This window comes from Emydura macquarii, unplaced genomic scaffold, assembly GCF_026122565.2.
Source record: "Emydura macquarii macquarii isolate MOO-44397 ecotype Brisbane River unplaced genomic scaffold, CSIRO-AGI_Emac_v2 contig_1230, whole genome shotgun sequence".
In the NCBI taxonomy this organism is placed as follows: Eukaryota; Metazoa; Chordata; order Testudines; family Chelidae; genus Emydura; species Emydura macquarii.
Window position 1 is genome coordinate 14622011 of NW_027131367.1, and position 11320 is coordinate 14633330.

At 47.8% G+C, this 11320-nt stretch overlaps 1 long non-coding RNA gene across 1 annotated transcript; it reads left to right on the forward strand.

Moving 5' to 3' along the window:
• The first annotated feature begins 5708 nt into the window (after positions 1 to 5708).
• On the forward strand, positions 5709 to 7973 carry LOC137152736 (uncharacterized). The gene is made up of 2 exons (XR_010919580.1): positions 5709 to 6707; positions 7831 to 7973. It is a non-coding gene; the product is annotated as an uncharacterized lncRNA (long non-coding RNA).
• The last annotated feature ends 3347 nt before the right edge of the window (positions 7974 to 11320 follow it).

Here is an 11320-nt window from a genome sequence, read left to right on the forward strand (position 1 = left end):
GGGGGAGGGGGATTTGGGGTGTTCCTGGAAAGATTAAATAGCTGACAGAGAGGAACAAGAGCTACAGCCAACTGGGCTGCAGCCTGGGTTTCTGCTAACAGAAATGGGGATATGTTTTCCTCTGTGTATAGCAACCCAATGGCTTACACACGGGATGTGCAGGGCAGCTGGAGTCAGGAGAGGCAGCTGAGGTTTATTAGGAATTCAGCAAATTATACAAACCGCTTCTTGCTCCCCAGACTCAGGAGTCTCGGTCTATGCTGCTACGCACGCACACAAATGCCAAGGGCAGACCCGGATCAAAGCAGAGCGTCCCCTGAGCAGGGCCACTGCTGCTCGCGGGGGCTGGCTAGCCTAGCTCAGGTGGACGGGGAGAGGAATAAAAAGCCTTTCACGTCAAGGCCACCAACTGGGATCCAGCCCAGGTTGGTAATGAGCAACGGCCCCGACCATCTGGTGGCCTCTGTGAAATAAGCCAGTGCTCTCCATTTACTTCCCAGTGGAAACATTGCAACAACAACAACAACAACGCCACCTTCATTGGGGAGATCAGCAGAATGGGCAAAGATCACGTGGGTGTAGAGACTGAACTAGTCTCTTATTGGGGCACCTGCACAGAAGGAGGCTGGCTCACAGCGACATGATCAATTCCAACTTGCACTACTCTCCGTGTCCAATTTACAACGAAAGAGGTGCTGAGGCTCAAGCAATTGTTTTTTAACTTTCAGAACAGATGCAGCCAGCCCAGAGGTGTCGGAGCGATGAATTGCCAAGCCTAGAGGTGGCAAGGTGCAAGCCCCAATACAAATGAAGCACTGCCTGCTCCTCTTATCTGCACTGATGCAACCTTATTGCTGGCACAGCTGTGAGCTAAGTACCATGCCCCTTTTACACAGGAATTAGCAGGGAAGCCAGGAAATAGAACCCAGGAGTCCTGCGTTGAGTCTCCTGCTCCAACAGTTACCGGACACACTTTCTCCAGGTTTAAACCATGGGAGACATCTGGGAATGCTGCAAGTTATTCAGGCTTTGGAAAAACATAGCAGAAGAAAGTTTGAAGCAAGTAATTTAAGAGGCTGATTCTGTTAAGACTCATTTTGAAGAGTCTGGGAATTCAAATAAAGGAAACAGCTACAGCACGTGGGGAGGTGTCACAAGAAGTGATACTTGTGATAAGCAGGGAGAATCAAATCTCCTGAGTCAGTCAGGATTGAGGAGAACATCTCATTTCCCATTAAGCCATGAGACATTAGAAATTGCATTTGAACAAACAAGTCTGCATATTGTCTGGGGTTTCCAGTGGAAAGGAAGTCCAGGGAAAGACACAATGCTGCTTGAAAATTCCCCTGTAGAACAGAAACGCACACAAAATTAACTGAACTGTATCACCAGTCCTCCAAAAATCCAGCAAAGGACATGCAACAATGTGGCTACATGGCTGCATAGAGAATTAATACCTGGACTGGATTCTGAAGGCTGTTGGACATTAAAAAAAAAATACAGGGCTAAATTCATCGCTGGCATAATGCTCTTGGCCTCTGTGGAGATGCACCAGGGATGCATTTAGCCCATTTATTTTGCTTTTCAGAACCACAGAGCACCCATTTTTCCAGACCTGGTAAAGGTGACCCAGCTGAACCGGGAGGAATGAAGATGGGTGCCCTGAAGTCTGGCTGTACAAACTCTACCCAGCTCTCTGTGGTTACGATCAAGCTGGAGATACGAGCACCTCGCCTGGGTGGCAAGTTGGAAGGACCTTGAGACGGATTCTTTAACCAAGTGAAATAACCTCTGGATGACAGCTGGGAGTACTGAGCGAGGAGGACACCCAGTCTGTCTCTTGGCACTGTTTTGCGCATGCATGTGTGCCAAGTTAAATGCAGCGCTCACTCCTTAGGGCACGGATCCCACACATCTGAATTCTCTTCTGTACTGTTCCCATTAGTCAGGCAGATGGAGGCAAGTTAGGCAGTTCCTCCAAAGGGCTAAGCACGTGTGTAAGTTCTCTCTTCCTCTTTTGTCATAACTAGGATGGCAAATTTGTCACAGGGACTTTTGCCCTGGTGATTTATGGGAGCTTTTCGGAACAAAAGCCAGAGTCCTCATCACACCACGCTGCCCCTCAGCAGTTTCCATTTCCCCCCGGCTACTGTATCACCTACTTTTGCTTCCTGGCAGCCAGTGACATGCCCATCAGTCACTGCAAGAGCTGCTAAGTTAACTCTCACTGATTTCAAAATACCAGCTCCTCACCATACCTTGGGCCCAGCTCCTTCAAATACCACATATAGCCCTGCTTATCCCCCCCAAGGAACAAAGTACCACTGTGGATCGGAGTCCAAGCCTGCTGGGACATAGCTGGGATGGGAACCACTTGCTAGAAGCGGGAAAGCTGGAGGAGGAGGGAGGAGAAAGGAGAACGTGCAGCTGCCTCCCCTGCCAGGAACCCTGGTTAAAGAACCATGGAATCTGCGGCTGCCGCAGCATCTGTGACAAGTTAGCCTCCTCAGCTCCCCTCGTAAATGAGAGCCCATATAAACCTCACACTCCATTATTTCCATGGAGTATTCGAGACTCTTGTTTAGTATAAACATCTCCATCTCCAGTAGAGCATGAACAACAGTAAATGAGATAGTTTAAATGTTTCAGGCCAAAGATAGCCCTGGGGTAATGCCAGTAGAGTTACACCAGGGACGACTTGGACCCATTCAGCTCTACCTCCCTTCCTAAACTAGGATTCCAGTGCGGGTAATTACATTCCGTCTCTGTACATGCCTGCTGTTTTAACTGGCCTCAGCTGCTGTAATCCAGTGTAACTCACATATTAGCTATGCTGATTTACACCAGCTCAAGCTCTGGTCCAATATTATTCTTCGTTTCCTAGCCTACACTCCTGTAGAGGGTTCCTGTGCACTGTCAGACCACTCCTCCCTTCCACCCCAGAAGTGGCTGCACTGATCCTATACACACACTTTAGTTTGCAAAGCACATGGTTGTTATGGAGCTGTGAGATATTATTGATTTCTATGTAGCTTTGCTGACATTTATCCCAATTATCACCATTATACAAATGCAGATCTGAAGTGTCCATTTATGCCAACATTATCTTTGGGATTTCCCCCCCGGCTTTTCTCTTCTTCACTCTTAGAAGTACTGGAGTGTGCAGGGTCATCATGAAGAAAAGAACATTTCTCCCCCAGTCCATTTAGTCTTTTGCTCTTAAGGAGAGATTTTGCTAGCAGAGACTGGTGATATTTGGTAGATGAAGGTGACACAGAAAAGGTTCCTCAACACCAGTTTACAGCAGAAAGTGAAGATCTGAACATCTCTCGTTCAAAACAGATATGTATGTCAAATGCTAATATTAAAAAAAATTGGACAGGTATGCTGGGTTTTTTGCCAGAGAATGTGCTTTATCTCAGTATTGAATACAAGATAAACAAATATCTAACTATCTATCAGTCCTTTGTTTTGCTGGGTGCATAACTGGTACGTTAATTTTTCTATAACCACACCCTCCCATTTTTTTTTTTTTTGAACCATTCTTCTATGGCTGGGCTATTTTTCTTTTTCCGGTGAGTGGCTACCAACATGAGAGTTTCATTTATTTACTGATTTTAAGAAAAATAAGTTTCTAGCACTCCTGGGCGTAGAGGAGAAGCTGGGATACATGACCTAGGTGCTCCCCCAAAAGGCTCAGAAACCAGAAAGCAAATTAAAAGACCCCAAAATATATTCTTTTTTTTTTTTTTTTTTAAAAAAGGTTGTGATTTTTTGAAGCCAGTCTCGTGATTTTGTCTTTAAATGTTTGCGGTTGGCAACAGAGCATGTTGTAGGCCAGGCAGTGGTCTACGTAGCTCCCAGTAGAAGTTTTTGCAGCCTCAGAGTTGCTCTGATTTACAGTCTGCTTCTTATGATCCCAGGAAGCAGAAAGGAGCCACCACACAGAGTGCTCTGGCCACGCTTCAAACCCAGCACAGGCGGGGAGCGGGGCTGGTGTAGACCCCTAATAGCATCCCTGTGCTAGCCAAGAGGGTGCCTGGATGGGGATATTTTCAGGGTACCGTTAACATCCTCTTTACAGTACTGGACTGGCATAAAGGGGTCTTAGCATGACAGAGAATCAGGCCCCACGTTTTTAAAAGTAATTGCTGCTCTAAGCTAGCAGAGGAAATGAAAACACTGGAGACATTTTCAGCCAAATTCTGTCCATGGGATACAAGTCAGGGGGAACAAAACTCCTTTTGAGTAGGCCCTGCCCAAATTGTGAGCTGTTTGTTTTGGTTACAAAATTCCAGAAGATATTCCTCTCCCTCCTCCCCCGTTTATTACAATATTAATGTAGGTCAAATTTTGGAGCTAACCTACTTCATTCATAGCCATGATACAGCCCCTGCTTTTTAGACTGTCTGAATCCTACTTTCGTATTGTGATTCACAGTACTACCATCTAGTATGAAGTACTACCTTCCTATTCTCCACCTTCAGTTAATTTTGTGCCATTTATAGATAAGACATACCACACTTTCTTTCAGGTAGAATCTAGTTTACCCAGTACAGTTTACTTGTAATGTTCACAACACAGATGATTATGAAATCATGGACTGTTCGCTCCAGTTAACTGATCAGCATATTGTTTTGTTTTGCTTTTGTGTACACAGCCACTGAGAATTATAAAAGTTCAGAGTCTCTGAAAATCAGGTGACTTAATTTGGTGTCTAATATTTTATGTCTACATCAGTTACCTTCCCCAAACATCATCATAAATATTTGTCTAAGCTTATGTCATTGCTCTAATTACATAGGCATGAGATGTACCTGCTACAGAACAAGTCATTCTTGTGCAAACCTGCACCTTCTGGCTAGAGCCTATGTCATCTCAAATGCAAACAGACAGAAGGGGAACCATCCCTCACCTACATGCATGCATCAAAATCCAGGCTCCATATTTACTGAAAAAAGCAGCTGGAACATCTCCCAGTCTGACTGTCTGGCCCTCTTAATAAATCAGCATTAATTAGTGAGGTGCAACCCCCCCTCTCTCTCCAGAGCAGCCTGAAAGGACATGTTTTCCCCAGTATGTCATGGAACAACTTGCAGTCAATCCCTCTCCCATCCACTGCTTTTGCTTTTCTGCCCTAAGGAAGCATGGGTTTGGCAGGGAAGAGATACAGGAGGCATGTTACCTTTATATCCTCAGAACGCTGGGCCAAGAATACAGGCTCCAATCTTGTAACTGGAGCCAGGGGAGGCAGCACATAAAGTACATCAGTCTAGAGGGAGGTTCTCTGACCACGACTAGCTTTGCCACAGAGGGCAAGCCCTATGCAACACCATATTAGGAGCCAGTCAGTGTGTGTGGGGTGGGATAGACTGGCTCATCCATTCTGCCTAGAGCAGGAAAAGCTGTCTCTAATCAGGACTTAAATGGAAGGAGCCTTCTTGCTAAGATCAACCCTTTTGTCCTCCAGAGTCTGCAGCTGAAGATGGATGTAAGACAGCAGGAAGACAAAGTGCCAAATTCTACTCACTTGCACCTGTTTAACCTACCTTGACCTGGGGGGTGGATGGGTGTCGCATGAGGTAACAGAGCAGGAGGCAGCCTTAATAGCGTCCTAATTAGTAACTAGGAACAGACCTTGTAATACCACCCCTCGGGGCCATGTGAAGTTCAGCTCTTCACAGGGCAGCTCGTAGTGGGGGGTTTCTTCAGGCTCAGTCTTGAAGGGGAGGGTGTTTGCACCTCTCCCGTTTCATTCCCTTTTTGAGGGGGCTGAAAGGACCCTGAGAACTCCAGTAACAGAATTTCACCTGGTTTGGGGAAGCCTGAGGAGACTGCAACAGATTTAAAGTGAAAGCTCCCAGGCACATGGGGCCCACCTACCCTAGACCCCTGACCTTAAGTATCCTGGGATCTAACCTGAGCTTTGCGGCTAGCCTGTCTTGCTAATGAGCCTTATCCAAACACCCTTGGGATCTGGATTCCCATGTCCAGACTGGGCCCACTCTGGATCCACATGCCCCTGGGATCTGAGGAAGTTCAGTTCCAAAGAAGGTGGCAATTAGGCCCGAACCCACTGGAAACTGGTTGGCATTTCAAACCCCAGAGTAGACAAGTTGGGTGCGGTTCCAGATCTCATTATGAATGCTTCCTTCCTACTCTGCTGCTTCTGCCCTTCTCTTTATGCCCTAGGGCAGGGTGGAAAGCACCACAGCTGTCGTTAGTGATCTCCACTGGTTCCCTGCACGTGGGAGATAGCGCTTATCCTTTTCCCCAAAGGAACATGTGGGCTGAGCTTCTGCGCATCTCTTCTCCCAGCGTGATGAAGAAAGGGAGGGAACTATAAAGGGAAAAGCCTAGATGACCCTAAAGAGCCAGCAACCTTTCAACTCTGAGAAGCGGTTCTGAAGGGTGAGGAGTTTCTGTAGCAAATCCCTGCCCCCCACACACGTGGTCTCTTTCAGCTGGCAGAACAAAGAGCGGCAGGGCAAGGGGCTGAGGTCAGGCGCACATCGCGGGAGAAGCCAAAGGACTAAGGAGGAGATGAGACTAGGGGGGCATTCAGGGGAGAGGTGGACCCATCCTGCATTGAGAGAGATGCCTTCCCCGCCGATTTCTTGGACTTTGTGCTGCTGTATGGTCCCTTCGTCTCGTCACAGCCACGCTGGGAGAGATGATAAAGCAGAGGCACGTCAGCCAGTTCTGAGGTAGGTCTGGCAAGAAATTTAAGCCAAAGACCCCTTCCTGGGAGCAGGTGCCAAGAACTGCCTTCCTATCATTGCCAGCTGCACTAGCAAGGTCCTCCTGCCCACGTCCGCTCGGACCAAGACTGAGTTGTCTTTGCTGCATCCCCATTTCATTTCCCTTTGGCCCCCAGACACCTCAGTTTTAAAAGAGGCGGTGGGAGGAAAGAAGAAGAGAAAGTATGTCACAACCCTTCCTTCCTCCCAGCGCTAACAAGGGTCAGGCAGGAGCAGCAAACAAGGAGAGGGGTGAGGACAGCGCTATGGCCATGAAAGGAAGTTGCTTCTTCTCTAAAGGGGACGGCTCGGTAACATTGACACACTGACAAGGCTGCAGCGCTGCTCAGGACTTTGTTCCATCCACCTCAGGCTACTTCTGAGAGGCAGGCAGGCAGGCATGCACCATGGCAGGGGCCAGGCCCCATCTGACCCATTCTGGGCAGTATCTAAGTTTTAAAGAGGCTGGGTGGATGTTAAAGGGCAAGGCGCGGCAGAATGCCAACGAGGCTGTGTCAGGTCTCTAAGGCTCCCCTGGGAGTGGCAGTTCCAGTTTTGTTTTTCTTGCTAAGCCGAGTGTGGTTTTGGCCAGGAGGGAAGATGTAGATAATGAAGTTACGTGAATTTCTCTCCCACCCATCAGGGGCCTTCTGGGAGTCACACAAATCTTAGCACAGACAGCAAAAACCTCGTTGTGGGCCAAAAATCTTCACTCAGCCACCCACTGAAAGCGGATCCACCCATTATTAGCTCAGCCGCTGGCCACAACTAATCAAATAAATATAGAGCTTCTCACGGAATCCACCTCCTGGGAGATTCCTAGAAATGGGAACTGGCCTTTCCCAAGACTCTGGGAAACTTCATCTCCAAAATCTACTATGTCCCACACACAGTTTGTTTACGAATCCCTATCCCCATTCAGTAGCTCAGAGACCCCGGTCTCACCCAGGCCTGGTGCCACAGCTGCCCCTGCACGCCTCCCTTCTCACCCGCTCAGTGCCAGCTGCCCTCTCTAACTCCAGCTTACCCCACAATTCTGCTGTTACATTTCATTTCATTACTTTCATTACATTCAATACTTTCATTACAGTCCTGAAGACTGAATGTCGAGATGGGCCCGCGTTGCAAAGTTCAGCCCCAGATCTGAATCCAAACTTTCCCAACGTTCTGCACATGGGGATCAGGGATTCCAGTTCAAATCCATCTGGCTTCTTCTGCTCACATGGTTGTGGTTACCCGAAATGATCTCCCCCCTACCCACCCTCCCACCCACTAATCTTGTACCACTGCAAAAGCACTAGCTGGATAGCATTCTCCTCTGCAGCTCTTACCATGTGGGGCAGCCCCCCATATTTCTCTACTCTGCCTCGTTGGCTCACCATCTTTTCTTCAGATCTCAACTGAATGTATATATTTCTCGGTCCTGGCTCTTGACTTCTGTGCCTCTCTCTTTACTGGAAGGAAAGAGAGGTTAGAGCAAGTGGCTGTGAATTCAGAGCTGTGCCTTGCGAGACCTGCCGCTGTCTCAACATGCAAGTCACATAGGCCCAGATTTTTAAAGATATCTAGTCATTGCTGGGCTCAATGCCTGACTGATTTAGAAGCTCTACATCTACAGTACAAAATTAGGTCTGGCTAAGTTAGGGTGACGTACAGCCACCGCAGCAATTACTGCGATTTTTTGTGTCCCCTCTAGCCCTTTCTGTCGGCGGTGCATGTCCTCGCCAGGAACGCTTCCACCGACTGACGTGGGGCATTGTGGGGCACTGACAGCTGGAGCCCCGGGGATCACAGCCCCACACAGGGCTCACAGCTGGAGCTGCTCCCCCTGCCTCCCGGGGCTGACAGCCCAGAGCCCTGCTGCCACCTCCTGGTGAGGGATTGGGAGTGGGGGGCAGAAGAACCCAAGAGGAACTGAGAACTGAGGCTCTCCTTTCGCCCCCTCGCCCAATACCTCACCGGGGAGCAGTGGCGGGGCTCGGGGCTGACAGCCAACGGGTGATGTAAGTAACACAGTGTCTACGCAGACACCGCGTCACCCGAACTGCAGGGACCAAAGTGCTACGCCCCTCGCGGAGGTGGCGTCACTAGGTCAGTGCGGTGGATGACGTACCTTGGCAGGAGCAGAGTTGTAGTGCAGACACACAGAGGGAGGTCGACATAAGCTGCCTTACGTTGAACTAATTCTGTCGTGTCGACCAGGCCTTGTAAGTCTCACTTTTGAAAATCCCATTGACAGTCAATCCCCGACTCCTAAATGCTAAAATCCCTAGTGAAAATGAGGCACTGTAACGCCTACAGCGTTGCCACGGCCGCCGCCTCAGTTTCCCCAGTTTAAAAAAAAACTAATCCTCACCTCCTTTTGTAATGTACTTTGAGAAGCTCAGCTGAAAGAGGCTGTGTAATTTATCCTCCAAAGCCAGTGGGGATACAGGCTGCCTGGGAATACAATGTTCTTATTGCACTGAAACGAAACGTGATCAACAAGGCAAACCTGATATTTGCCTTGGGTTTAAGCCCTGTGTATATTAAAAAAAACAAAAAGTCAGTACACCAAAAAATGTGACTGTCTCGTAGGGCCAGATCCTCAGCTGATGTAAAATCAACCTAGCTTTATTGAAATCAGTGGAGTTGGGCCAATTTACACCAACAGAACATCTGGGCCCCACTTGGGAAGCTGCAGTATATTCTAGCCGTCAGCAGTACAGCCCTTCACTTCATCTACTTTGCCCTCACTGAATGCATGGTGCTGCCTCTTCCTTTTACCTGATCCTTCTGATACCTAATTATCTGCTCCATTGCCCTGTCCTCCTCTCACTTTCCTAATCAGCTGTAAAAATGGAAACAGCTCCAGCTAAGCAGTGAGTTTCTTCACCCCAATGACATTGTTATTTCCAGACCAAAACAAATGATCATCATTGAACTGAGATTGTAAAGACTTAATGAAATGCTTGGGGGGGAGGGGGAGAGTCCATTAGAAAACACTTAGTAGACATCATCAAAAATCTAACTATGGAAACCAGGATATTCTAGTCTACTTTTGAAAGTTGCATCACTTTAACGATACTGGTGCAGACAAAGCACTACAAGACTTTAGTGTGGATGCAGTTATATTAGTAAAGTGCTTCTGTACAGGAAGGGGAATAAACTCAACTGGTATAAGGCACCTTTACACTGGTGTAATTGTGTCCATGCTAGGGGTTGCATCACTATAGCTATTTCAGTAAAAAAAAAGCCATACCCCTAATTATACTGGTACTTTTGAACGTAGACTAGGCCTAACGTAGAATTAAGAGTAAGTAAGTGTTTGAGAGTCTAGAAATTCAAAGTGAAAGTTCCATAAATAACTTTAATTGGACAGGTCAAAAATTTTCCATCCAAACTTTTTTTCACTGGAAAACTGGGTTTTCAATTAAACAAATGATTTCATGGAAAACAAATGACTTCATGGAAAATCAAACAAATGATTTCATGGAAAAAACAAATAGATTTTTCATTGGAAAACCAAACGTCCAAAACATTTTGTCCAAAAACCAACCATTTTCCAGTTTTTGGCTGGTTTCAGCCCAAAATCTGTTGATGCAAAATATTCCCCCCATCGCAATAACAAGGGTCTTGAAAGTTGAAAGTGATGATCACTGCGGCTAATAGACAAAACAAAACAAAACCACCAAGAGATTGGCATTTAATGGAAGCGAACGTGCCGTTAATGCTATCGGCAGGCGTGGGCTGGTCTTTAAAGTGATCTTTTATTAACATATTTATATAAAAGGAAACCCTACCCAGGGTGTGACTCCCTGCTGCCTGGGAGCAGGACTTTCTCCCAGGTGAATTGTGATAATTTCCTACTTGCTGCAGACTCTGAGGTTGTGTCATGGCTTCTGGGTGGCATTGCTGAGGTGACCTCTCTGGGGCTGTTGGCCATCGTGTATTTGCTGTATATTAAAGGCATGGTAACCTCTTCCCCTCAGCTCCAGCAGCCACAATAAGAGCCCTTGGGTGCATTCGTCAGATGTGTAGCTAGCTGCCTTGGCCAATATCTTCCAGCCACTGCTGCTGGTACCTTGGCTGGTGGGGAGTGCAGGGCTGCTTCCGAACAAGCTGAGGCTGTGACCCGATCAGCACCTGGAGTCGGGGTTGGGGGGAAAATCCAGCGATCCTGAGAAACAAAACACAATGAGAAGACCTTGATTTATTAAGTAGCAGACACGGACCCGAGGTAGGCCAGGATCCAAGCACACACAAGCTTAGAGATCAATGTCCCCGCTATACACACTGAACAGGTGAGCAGAGGCAGTGGGAGCTCCCCGGACAGCACCGGGGTTTACTGAGGGTCTATCGTGGGGATAAAACTAGCTGTGAAACTCAGCTGTGGATCGGAGTGCAGATACTGCATGCCCAGCACCTGGGCACCATCCCCCACGTACAGCCCAGGTGTCTCCCCTCCCCCAAGGCGAGGGGGTGCGAGTTATCTGTTATTGCTAGAAGCATGCTGTGAGGTTCTTACGGTTCCTTTCCTGATCCTCCGAGCAGAGCCATGGGGGGACAGCCTTCTGGAGGGACTGGAGCTCACTTTCTGG